The sequence below is a fragment of the Chiloscyllium punctatum genome, chromosome 21 (genome assembly GCF_047496795.1).
Source record: "Chiloscyllium punctatum isolate Juve2018m chromosome 21, sChiPun1.3, whole genome shotgun sequence".
In the NCBI taxonomy this organism is placed as follows: domain Eukaryota; kingdom Metazoa; phylum Chordata; class Chondrichthyes; order Orectolobiformes; family Hemiscylliidae; genus Chiloscyllium; species Chiloscyllium punctatum.
In genome coordinates, this window is record NC_092759.1 from 64,832,830 (window position 1) to 64,845,068 (window position 12,239).

General features: G+C 47.1%; 1 long non-coding RNA gene across 3 annotated transcripts in view; it reads left to right on the forward strand.

Moving 5' to 3' along the window:
* LOC140492677 (uncharacterized) overlaps window positions 1-12,239 on the forward strand; it is a 104,886-nt gene that overhangs the window by 49,819 nt on the left and 42,828 nt on the right. For all 3 annotated transcript variants that reach the window (XR_011963622.1, XR_011963620.1, XR_011963621.1), the window contains one exon: window positions 3,601-3,729. This is a non-coding gene — a long non-coding RNA (uncharacterized lncRNA). The remainder of the gene's footprint in view (window positions 1-3,600; window positions 3,730-12,239) is intronic.

Here is a 12,239-nt window from a genome sequence, read left to right on the forward strand (position 1 = left end):
CCACATATTTGAAATGTACTGCATTCCAGACTACCATCCCTATCCCTGTAACTTGGTTCAGTGTCTACAACATGCCTTATCTCGGTAGTCTCCTCCTCCAATAAGGTAAAAACAAGGACTACAGATGCTGGAAACCAGAGTCTAGATTAGAGTGGTGCTGGAAAAGCACGGCAGGTCAGGCAGCAGGAAAATCGACGTTTCAGGCAAAAGCCCTTCATCAGGAACGGAGGCGGGGAGCCTGCAAAGTGGGGAGATAAATGAGAGGGGGGTGGGGATGGGGAGAAAGTAGCATAGAGTGCAATAGGTGAATGGGGTGGAGAAGAAGGTGATAGGTCAGAGTGGAGGATGGGGGAAGGTAACAAAGAGTACAATGGGTGAATGGGGGTGGGGATGGGGGTGATAGGTCAGAGACGAGGGTGGAATGGATAGATGGGAAGGGAGATAGTCCATTAGGACAGGTCATGAGGGCGGTGCTGAGCTGGGTGGCTGGAGGTGGGGTGAGATGGGGGAAGGGGAAATGAGGAAACTGGTGAAATCCACATTGATGCCCTGGGGTTGAAGTGTTCCGAGGCGGAAGGTGAGGCGTTCTTCCTCCAGGCGTCGGGTGGTGAGGAAGTGGCGGTGGAGGAAGCCCAGGACCTGCATGTCCTCGGCAGAGAGGGAGGGGGAGTTGAAATGTTGGGTCACAGGGCGGTGGGGTTGATTGGTGTGGGTGTACCAGAGATGTTCCCTAAAGTGCTCTGCTCGGAGGTGTCCGGTCTCCCCAATGTAGAGGAGACCACGTCGGGAGCAACGGATATAATAAATGATATTGGTGGATGTGCAGGTAAAACTTTGGATGTGGAAGGCTCCTTTGGGGCCTTGGATGGTGGTGAGGGGGGAGGTGTGGGCGCAGGTTTTGCAATTCCTGCAGTGGCAGGAGAAGGTGCCAGGAAGGGAGGGTGGGCTTTTGGGGAGCGTGGAACTGACCAGGTAGTCACAGAGGGAATGGTCTTTGCGGAAAGTGGAGAGGGGTGGGGAGGGTGGTGGTGGGGTCCGTTTGGAGGTGGTGGAAATGCTGGCGGATAATTTGGTTTATGCGAAGGTTGGTAGGGTGGAAGGTGAGCACCAGGGGCGTTCTGTCCTTGTTACGGTTGGAGGGGTGGGGTCTGAGGGCGTAGGTACGGGACGTGGATGAGATGTGTTAGAGGGCATCTTTAACCACGTGGGAAGGGAAATTCCGATCTCTAAAGAAGGAGGCTCACTGGTGTGTTCTGTGGTGGAACTGGCCCTCCTGGGAGCAGGTATGGCAGAGGCGGAGGAATTGGGAATAGGGGTTGGGAATTTTGCAGGCGGTAGGGTGGGAAGATGTGTAATCTAGGTAGCTGTGGGAGTTGGTAGGTTTATTAAAAATGTCGGTGTCAAGTCAGTTGACATTAATGGGGATGGAGAGGTCCAGAAAGGGGAGGGAGGTATCTGAGATGGTCCAGGTAAATTTAAGGTCAGGGTGGAATATGTTGGTGAAGTTGATGAATTGCTCAAACTCCTCGAGGGAGCACGAGGTGGTGCCAATGCAGTCATCAATGTTGTGGAGGAAGACGTGGGGAGTGGTGCCGGTGTAATTACGGAAGATGGACTGTTCTACATAGTCAACAAAGAGACAGGCAGAGCTGGGGCCCATACGTGTGCCCATGGCTACCCCTTTGGTCTGGAGGAAGTGGGTGGATTTGAAGGAGAAATTGTTAAGGGTGAAGACAAGTTCAGCCAAACGAATGAGAGTGTCGGTGGAAGGGTACTGTTGTGGACATCGGGAGATGAAGAAACGGAGGGCTTGGAGGTCCTGGTCATGGTGGATCGAGGTGTAGAGGGATTGGATATCCATTGTGAAGATGAAGAGTTGGGGGCCAGGGAAACGGATGTCTTGGAGGAGTGGAGGGTGTGAGTGGTGTCTCAAATGAATGTGGGTAGTTCCTGGACTAGGGGGGGATAGGACAATGTCGAGGTAGGCAGACATGAGTTCGGTGGGGTAGGAGCATGCTGAGACAGTGGGTCGGCCAGGGTGGTCAGGCTTGTGGATCTTGGGAAGGAGGTAGAACCGGGCAGTGGGGGATCCTGGACAATGAGGTTGGAAGCTGTGGGTGGGAGATCTCCTCCTGAGGTGATGAGGTTCTGTATGGTCTGGGAGATGATGGTTTGGTGATTGGAGGTGGGTCATGGTAGAGGGGGTGGTAGGAGGAGGTGTCTTTGAGTTGGCATCATGGCTTCAGCGGTGTAGAGGTCAGTGCACCAGACTCCCACTGCACCCCCTTTATCTGCTGGTTTGATGGTGATGTCGGTATTGGAGCAGAGGAAGTGGAGGGCTGCACGTTGTGAGGGTGAGAGGTTGGAGTGGGGGAGGGGGGAGATAGGTTGGGGTGGGTAATGTCTCGGTGGAAGTTGGAAATGAAGAAATCGAAGGCAGGTAATAGGCCAGCGCGGGATATCCAGGTGGATGGAGTGTATTGGAGGCCGGCAAAGGGGTCCTCAGGAAATAGGCGGGAGTCTTCATTGTAAAAGTAAGCTCTGAGGCGGAGGTGGTGGAAGAAGTGTTTGACGTCACGGCGTGTATTAAATTAATTGATGTGTGGACGGAGGGGGATAAAGGTGCAGCCTTTGCTGAGGACTGATCATTCGTCCTCAGTGAGGGGGAGGTCAGGGGGAATGGTGAAAACTCGGCAAGACTGGGAGCTGGGACCAAGCGTAGGTGTGGAGCTGGGGGAGGCGACGGAGCCTGTAACTGGAGTGGGTGTGGTGTTAGGGGGAATGGGGATGGAGTCATGAGCAGGGGTGGGGTTCCCCTCAGGGTTCTGGGGGCAGGGATTGTGACAGTGGGACCTGGGGGTGGTGCCAGCAGAATGCAGGTGAGTGGCGTTGGTGGGGGGTGGAAGTCACTGAGTGTGTGACATCAGCGATGATGTGAGGGGCGGAAGTGATGTCACTTGTGGTGTATGAGGAATTGTGAGGGGCGGGAATGGCATTTACTTTATTTTAACCAATAATTTCCTGTCACAAATCTGTTTGACAATGTCATATCTAAATAAAACTCAGTCCCTTACTGTTTCTTTCTGTTGGTCTTCATCCACATCTCCATGGTGTTCCAATATTTCAACCTTTCTGTTTGGACTTGGGAATTTCCATTCACCTCAGACCTGTCCCCCTCCTCATCTGTGTCCGTTTATAGCACACTGCATAATCCTGGTACCAGAGGAGCCTATCCCAATAAAATAACTCAGTCCTCCCTGAGTACTGGTAGCAGTGCTCACTGGTCAGAACCACTTCCGATGATACCATTGTGTGATCCTGATCCATTCCTGCACTCTGGTGATATCACTCAGTCTCTCTCCATGTGGTATCCCTCACTGTGTGGGTCTAAATGCTGCCTCTGTCAGTGTCTCTCACTCTTGCAGTTACTCCAGATCCTGAGCCAACAGCATTCTCCACTCCAGAGGGAAGCAACTGCACAGGCCATGGATGGAGACTGGGAATGTCCAGATCTCTGTGGGACTCAGTGCCATTCTCCATGTGTAACCTTCATTGCATTAGTCTAATTTCCCATTCTGTCTACTTCTCTGTCTTCTGTAGGTCTTCCTGATGTCCCTGACCCAGCAGAATTCCCAATTCCTGAATCGTCCATCACCACATTGAAGACAGTTGGTCAGCCAGAGAGCGATGGAGAGTGAGATCTGGAGCCTTCAGTAAATCCTGCAGCCGGTAAGATCACTCACAGTAAACAGCACAGGGAGGAGTTAGTGGACTTTAATTCAGATCCTGAGGGTATGATGTAGGAACAATGCTGGGCAATGAACATGAGAACATTCTCAGGCTTCATTATCACCATCTTGTCTGTAAATTCATTGTTCAACAGAACCCTCCCAATGTCTGTCAGTTTCTCCACTGTCTGTTTCATAGACACCACTTCCCCATCTCTATCAGCCCCTACAATCCTGCTTATCCCTGTAAGCTCCTCATATCAGTAAAACTCTCCAAGTTTCTACCTTTGCCTGTCATCTCGGGTTCTGTCACATCTCTCCTTAACTGAAGGAAAACAACCCTTCAGTTCCTTAACCCATCCTGGTCAGTGTAGTCCTTTCCAGACCTGAAAAACCTCCCTGTCTTTGTGTCTTTTTTGAACTCCTACAACCTTCATGATCTCTGTAACCTATCCGTCACGACAACAAAAAAGCTCTGTACCTTAGTAACCTCCTCCAGCTGTTAGACTCCTCCTTGTCTCTGGGCACAAAGCAGAGTGACCCTGCTTCTCTCATCAATTAGTTTCTGCATTTCTAATGATGACTATGAACTCTTCCTGTCTCTAAAACACACTCAGTCTCTGTAAACTCTGCTGGTCCCCATTGATGTAATTTCCTTCAGTAACTTCAAACCTTTATACCTTTAATCTCCTCCAGACGTGACCACACAGTTTATTTCTATAACCTCTATGAGTGATAGAGTCATAGTGATGTACAGCACGGAAACAGACCCTTCGGTCCAACCCGTCCATGCCAACCAGATATCCCAACCCAATCTAGTCCCACCTGCCAGCACCCGGCCCATATTCCTCCAAACCCTTCCCATTCATATACCCATCCAAATGCCTCTTAAATGTTGCAATTGTACCATCCTCCACCAAACCTTTAGCAGCTCGTTCCATACATGTACCACCCTCTGCGTGAAAAAGTTGCTCCTTAGGTCTCTTTTTTATCTTTCCCCTCTCACCCTAAACCTATGCCCTCTAGTTCTGGACTCCCTGACCCCAGGGAAAATACTTTGTCTATTTATCCTATCCATGCCCCTCATAATTTTGTAAACCTCTGTAAGGTCACCCCTCAGCCTCCGAAGCTCCAGGGAAAACCGCCCCAGCCTGTTCAGCCTCTCCCTGTAGCTCAAATCCTCCAATCCTAGCAACATCCTTGTAAAGCTTTTCTGAACCCTTTCAATTTTCACAACAATTCTTCCAATAGGAAGGAGACCGGAATTGCACAGAATATTCAAACAGTGGCCAAACCAATGTCCTGTACAGCCGCAACAGGACCTCACAACTCCTGTACTCAATACGCTGACCAATTAAGGAAAGCATACCAAATGCCGCCTTCACTATCCTATCTACCTGCGACTCTACTTTCAAGGAGCTATGAACTTGCACTCCAAGGTCTCGTTGGTCTGCAACACTCCCTAAGACCTTACCATTATGTGTATAAGTCCTGCTAAGATTTGCTAACCTAAAATGCAGCACATCGCATTGATCTGAATTAAACTCCATCTGCCAGTTAGCCCATTGGCCCATCTGGTCCAGATCCTGTTGTAACCCTCTTCGCTGTCCACTACACCTCCAATTTTCGTGTCATCTGTAAACTTACTAACTTTACCTCTTATGCTCACATCCAAATCATTTATGTAAATGGCAAAACGTAGAGGGCCCAGCACCGATCCTTGTGGCATTCCATTGGTCACAGGCCTCCAGACTGAAAAACAACCCTCCACCACCACCCTCTGTCTTCTACCTTTTAGCCAGTTCTGTATCCAAATGGCTAGTTCTCCCTGTATTCCATGAGATCTAATCTTGCTAATCAGTGTCCCATGGGCAACCTTGTTGAATGCCTCACTGAAGTCCATATAGATCACATCTATCACACTGCCCTCCTCAATCTTCTTTGTTACTTCTTCAAAAAAATTCAATCAAGTTTGTGAGACATGTTTTCCCACGCACAAATCCATGTCGACTATTCCTAATCAGTCCTTGCCTTTCCAAATACATGTGCATTTTGTCCCTCAGGATTCCCTCCAACAACTTGCCCACCGCCGAGGTCAGGCTCACCGGTCATAGTTCCCTGGCTTGTCCTTACCACCCTTCTTAAACAGTGGCAACACGTTTGCCAACCTCCAGTCTTCAGCATCTCACCTGTGACTATCGATGATACAAATATCTCAGCAAGAGGCCCAGCAATCACTTCTCTAGCTTCCCACAGAGTTCTAGGGTACACCTGATCATGTCCTGGGGATTTATTCACCTTTAACCGTTTCAAGACATCCAGCACTTCCTCCTGTGTAATCTGGACGTTTTGCAAGATGTCACCATCTATTTCCCTACAGTCTATATCTTACATATGCTTTTCCACAGTAAATACTGATGCAAAATATTCATTTAGTATCTCCCCCATTTTCTGCGGCTCCATACGAAGGCTGCCTTACTGGTCTGTAATACAATCCTAGTAAGGTGATCATCCCTTTCTTATTTCTCAGTTCCACCCAAATAACTTCCCTGGATGTATTTCCGGGAATATCCTCCCTCGGCACAGCTGTAATGCTATCCCTTATCAAAAATGCCACTCCCCTTCTCTCTTGCCTCCCTTTCTATCCTTCCTGTAGCATTTGTATCCTGGAACATTAAGCTGCCAGTCCTGCCCATCCCTGAGCCATGTTTCTGTAATTGCTATGAGATCCCAGTCCCATGTTCCTAACCATGCCCTGAGTTAATCTGCCTTCCCTGTTAGGCCCCTTGCATTGAAATAAATGCAGCTTTATTTATTAATCCTACCTTGTCCCTGTTTGACTCACTTCTGTTCTCAGCTCTACCCGTCTCAGATCGAGCTCCCAAAAACCTCCCTGTGATTGTTATCACGTCCCATCACTGCATTCCTCCAAATCCCTGTAAAGTCCTCCCATTCCTAAAACCCACCCTGTATCTGTCACCTGCCCCAGCTTCCACAACCCTCCCTATCTCTGTAAGACACCCCGCCCCCACACACACACCCCCATCCCAGTTACTACAGCCCGCTGTATCACTAAATGCCAGTAGTCACTATAATATCAGAGTAAGGTGTGAAAGCAGGAATACTGTACTGGGTTAAATGATCAGATGTGATCATATTGAATGGTGGGACCGACTCTGTGGTCAAATGGCCGATACCTGCTCTTCTTTCCTGTGCTTCTCTATAAACTTACTCTCTATATAACCTCCTTCAGTCCCCACAGCCCTCCCTATCTCCATAAACTCCTTCAGTCCCCACGACTCTTCCTATCTATATAACCTGAATCATTCCCCACAAACCTCCCTAACTCCATAACCTCCAAAATGCCCCACGACCCTCCCTATCTCCATAATCTCATCCAGACCCAACGACCCTCCCGTTCAGAGTAACCTCCTTCAATCCCCATGATCCTCCTGATCTGTGCAACCTCCTTCAGGCCCAACAGCCCTGCAGATCCCTTTGGCCCCTTTCAGGCCCCACATCACTCCCTATCTCCATAATGTTCTTCAGTCACCACTGCACTCTCTGTGTCCATAATCTCATACAGTCCCCACATCACTCCCTATCTCCATAATGTCCTTCAGTCCCTATGACCCTCCCTATTTCCAAAACCCCTATTACCTGCTGACCCTGTGAGCCACCTTTTTTCAGATTGATAAACACAAACTCCCATAACCCTTTCTGCTGCCAGTCTGAAACCAAACAGAGTTAGCCTGATAGTAGATTAGATTAGATTAGATTACTTACAGCGTGGAAACAGGCCCTTCGGCCCAACAAGTCCACACCGCCCCGCCGAAGCGTAACCCAACCATACCCCTACATCTACATCTACATCTACCCCTTACCTAACACTACGGGCAATTTAGCATGGCCAATTCACCTGACCTGCACATCTTTGGACTGTGGGAGGAAACCGGAGCACCCGGAGGAAACCCACGCAGACACAGGGAGAATGTGCAAACTCCACACAGTCAGTCGCCTGAGGCGGGAATTGAACCCGGGTCTCTGGCGCTGCGAGGCAGCAGTGCTAACCACTGTGCCACCGTGCTGGAATCTTAAAACAAATAAAGGTAGATCAATCCTTAGCAGCTCGTTAGGTCTATCCTTGAATATTATGGGAAGCTCGGGAAGAGTCTGCAATGTCCCTAACAGAGTAGGTCGGGAGCTGAAATATGTTTGAAAGGATATGTCAATGAACAACAACTGGACCCTTAGAAACGTTTTTAATAAAAAGAAAATGTGTTTTTGAGCCTGTTGGATTTTCTTTTTATTGATGAGAATATAAATGGCAGAATAGATACGGGTGTAGGAGTGGTTGTACCGAGGATACGGTTTATTTGAATTTTCAGAAACTTTTACACAAGTTTCACTAAGGGCTAAAGAGTAACTTGGTAGAGAATAGGGCACCTTAACTGTCAGGAGGTGGGTGAGATATTAGACAAAATAGTGTTGTCAGAATTTACTGTGGAGAAAGACATGGAAGCTCGGGAACTTGGGGAAATAAATAGTGATGTCTTGGAAATAATCCTCAACAGAGAAGAGAAAGTGCTGGAATCTTAAAACAAATAAAGGTAGATCAATCCTTAGCAGCTCGTTAGGTCTATCCTTGAATATTATGGGAAGCTCGGGAAGAGTCTGCAATGTCCCTAACAGAGATACTTCTATTATCAACAAACACAATGAGTTACTGGAAGACTGGAGGGTGGCTAATGCTATTCCATCACTTAAGGTCTGCAGGGAAAAGCTAGGAAATTACAGCCCCGTGAGCCCAGTGATGGGGAAGTTGTTGGCGGAGATTCTGAGAGAAAGGAGCTACATATATTTGGAAAGGCAAGGGCTGATTAGAGATAGCCAGCATGGCTTTGTGAGTGGGAAACTGTGTTTCACAAACCGGATTGACTCTTCGAGTAGTTGACCAAGAGATAGATGAAGGCAGAGCACTCAGCGTTGACTACATGAACTTCAGGAAAGCATTTGACAAGGTTCCAAGGGATTTAGAAATCTAGTCAAGAGGAAGAAGGAAGCTAACTTAAGTTTGAGGAACCAAGGATCAGAAGCAGGGCTCTAGAGAGTTACATGGGGCAGAACGGTGGCTCAGTGGTTAGCACTGCTGCCTCATAGCACTAGGGACGCGATTTCAATTCCAGCCCCAGGCAACTGTCTGCGTGGAGTTTGCACATTCTCCCCATGTCTGTGTGGGTTTCCGACAGGTGCTCCGGTTTCCACCCACAGCCCAAAGATGTGCAGGTTAGGTGAATCAGCCATGCGTTGTTCAAGAAAGGGAATAGAGATAATCCTGGGAATCACAGACCTGTCAGTCTTCTGTCTGTGATGTGCAGACTATTGGAGAGGACTCTGAGACACAAGATTTATGATTCCTTGGAAAACCATAGTTTGATTCGAGAAGGTCATCGTGGCTTTGTAAGGGACAGGTCATGCCTCACAAATCTTATTGAATCCTTTGAGAATGTGACAAAACACATTTATGGCTCATTGAGAAAGTACAGAGCATGGGATACAGGGAAACCTGCCTGTCTGGATAGAGAATTCCTGGCCCATAGAAGACAGAGGGTGATGACAGATGGAAATCATTCAGCCTGGAGCTCAGTGACCAGTGGTTTGCTGCAGGGAGAGGTCAAAACGTTTCTGCTCTTTGTGATTTTATGAATGACTTGGATGTGTGAGTGGAAGAGTGGGTAAGTAAGTTTGATAATGACACGAAGGTTAGTGGAGTGGTGAATAGTGTGGATGTCCGCTGGAGGTTGCAATGGGACATTGACAGGATGTAGAGCTGGGCTGTGAAGTGGCAGATGAAGTCAAATGAGGAAAAGTGTGAAGTGATGCATTTTGGAAGGTGAGACTTGAATGCAGAATACAGGGGTAAAGGCAGAATACTGAATAGTGTGGAGGAACAGATGGATCTTGGATTTCATGACCAGAGATCCATCAAATTTGCCACTAAGCTGATAGTGTCGTTCAGAAAGAATATGTTGTATTGGCTTTCATTAGCTGGGGGATTGAGTTTTAAAGCCATGAGGTTATGCTGCAGCTCTATAGAGCCCTGTTTCAATCCCAATTAGAATATTGTGTTCAGTTTTGATCCCTTCATTACAGGAAGGATGTGGAAGCTTTAGTGAGGGTAAAGAGGAGAGTTACCAGGATGCTACCTGGACTGGAGAGCATGTCTTATGGAGAAAGGTTGAGGGAGCTAAGGCTTTTCTCATTGGAAGAAGGGTTAGGTGTGATTTGGTAGAGGTGAACAAGATGGTGTGAGGCAAAGATAGAGTGAAGAGTGAGAGACCTCTTTATCCCATGGCATACATGGTACAAGGGGGCATAATTCAGATGTAGGTTCTTTACACAGAGAGTGGAGGGTGGGTGGATGGAACGTGATATTTTAACAGACTCTTGGATAGGCACATGGATGATAGCAAAATGAAGGGTATATAAGTTAGTTTGATCTTACAGTCAAATAAAAGATTGGCATGGCATCATGGCCGAAGGGTCTTGTGCTGTACTGTTCTGTGTTCTAGTTCTGTCTGGTAAACTGGGTAATAAGCTCAGATCAATGTAAAAGGATATGGCATTCAGGAGGAGCTAGTCCACTGGATACAAAATTGGGCTTGATGGCAGGAGACAGAGGGTGATGGGAGACATGTTGTTTTTCTGACTGGAGACATGTGACCAGCGATGGAGTGGGTCCCCTGTTGTTTGTCATTTGGATAAATGGTTTGGATGGGAATATTGGTTTTGTGGTTGGTAAGTTTTTTGAGTGACACTGAAATTATTGGTAAAGTGGACAGTGAAGAAAGTTATTATCTATGATACAACAGGACGAATAGTACACTGGGATATTGGGCTGAAGAATAGCAGATGGAGTTTAATTAGATAAATGTGAGGTGTTCCATTTTGGTGAAACAAACCAGGGTGGGACTTGTACGGTTAATGTTCGGGCCCTGGGTAGTGTTGTCAGTCAGAGACCCAGGGATGCAGGTAGACAGTTCCTTGTAAGTGGTGTCACAGGTAGACAGGTTGATGAAGCAGGCGTTTGGGATGGTTACCTTCTTTGGGCAGAGCATTGAGAGTAGAAGTTGGGATGTCATGTTGTGGTTGTACAGGACATTGGTAAGGCCACCATAAAAGCATTGTTGACCAGTAGGAAGTACTCATCTGGTTCACTTACATCCTTTAGAGAAGAACATCTGACATTCTAACCTGGTCTGGCCTGCACGTGACACCAGACCGACTGCAACATGGCTGACTCAGTGCGATACTCTGGGTAATTAGCAATGGGGCAAAGAATGTTGGTCCAATCAGTGACATCCTCATCCCATGAACGAAGAAATAAAAATACATAGTCCCTCCCTTCCTCTGCAAACCCCTCCAGCTGCTGCAATCCGTACTGGCTTTGTAACACCGTTCAGACCCTGACCCCTCTCTGTAACACTCTCCCCACCTCCAGCACCTTCAGCTCTCCCGGTTCCTTTTGTGACATAAAACCTTGACAATTATTCCCTCTTCCATCTGACCTCCTCCTGCGAGCAGACCCTTTGAAATCCCTTTAACACTTACTCCTAAAACATTCTCTCACTTCAGGATTTTAATTACTTTTTGGTGATCCTCTAAGCCCGATAATCTAATATGATCCTTTTTACTTGAGTGAGGGACTGATGGGGATTTCTTGCTGAGGATTTGTCTGTTTCAATGGAATGTCCTTTTGTTGAGTGTTTTACACTGCTCCTTCAAATGTTTTCCACTGTTCATTGACAGACACATATTTCAGTCTGTTTAGCCAATTTACCTTGCTCAGTTCTCCTCTCAAACTCATGTTATTGTTTATTTTTGTTTCTAGTTGTAGTTTGTCCTTACTGTGATTCACTTTAAAACTTTATATTTCTTTAAACTGCACTTTATCACAATTTCCCTGAGGATCTCTCCAGGTGACATTACTCATTCACTAAGTTTCATCACACAATGGTCGCTCTGAGATAGTTATGTCCCTAGTCAGTTGCACAATTTGTTATTCAAAGAAACACTGAAAACTAATTCTCTGAACTCCTCTTCCAATATCACTCTTGCCAGTGTGACTGTCCCACATTTTGTGAATCTTGATGTTTCCCAAAATTATCACAATGTGTTTGTTAAAAAAATTCCACTGAGTTCCTGTGTAATGCAGTGATGAGCAACGGAATGCTGTTCGGTGGCTAAAACTGTTCTGCTGCTTGTGTCATTAGCAAGTAGTAGCCAGAATTTACATTCAGACTGACTCTACTTCATGATCTGAGGTCAAATGATTTCTCTGTAATGCCTTTGTTATCCATTACTGATAGCGTTGCCCATTTTGCTTGAGTTTCTGCAAGGTTGTGAACCATTGAATATTTATATCCACTTTTTGTTCAGTCTGTAACCATGTCTCTCTGGTGTCTAAACCTCTTTTATCTCAGTGTCACAAATCCATCTGCCTTACTGATA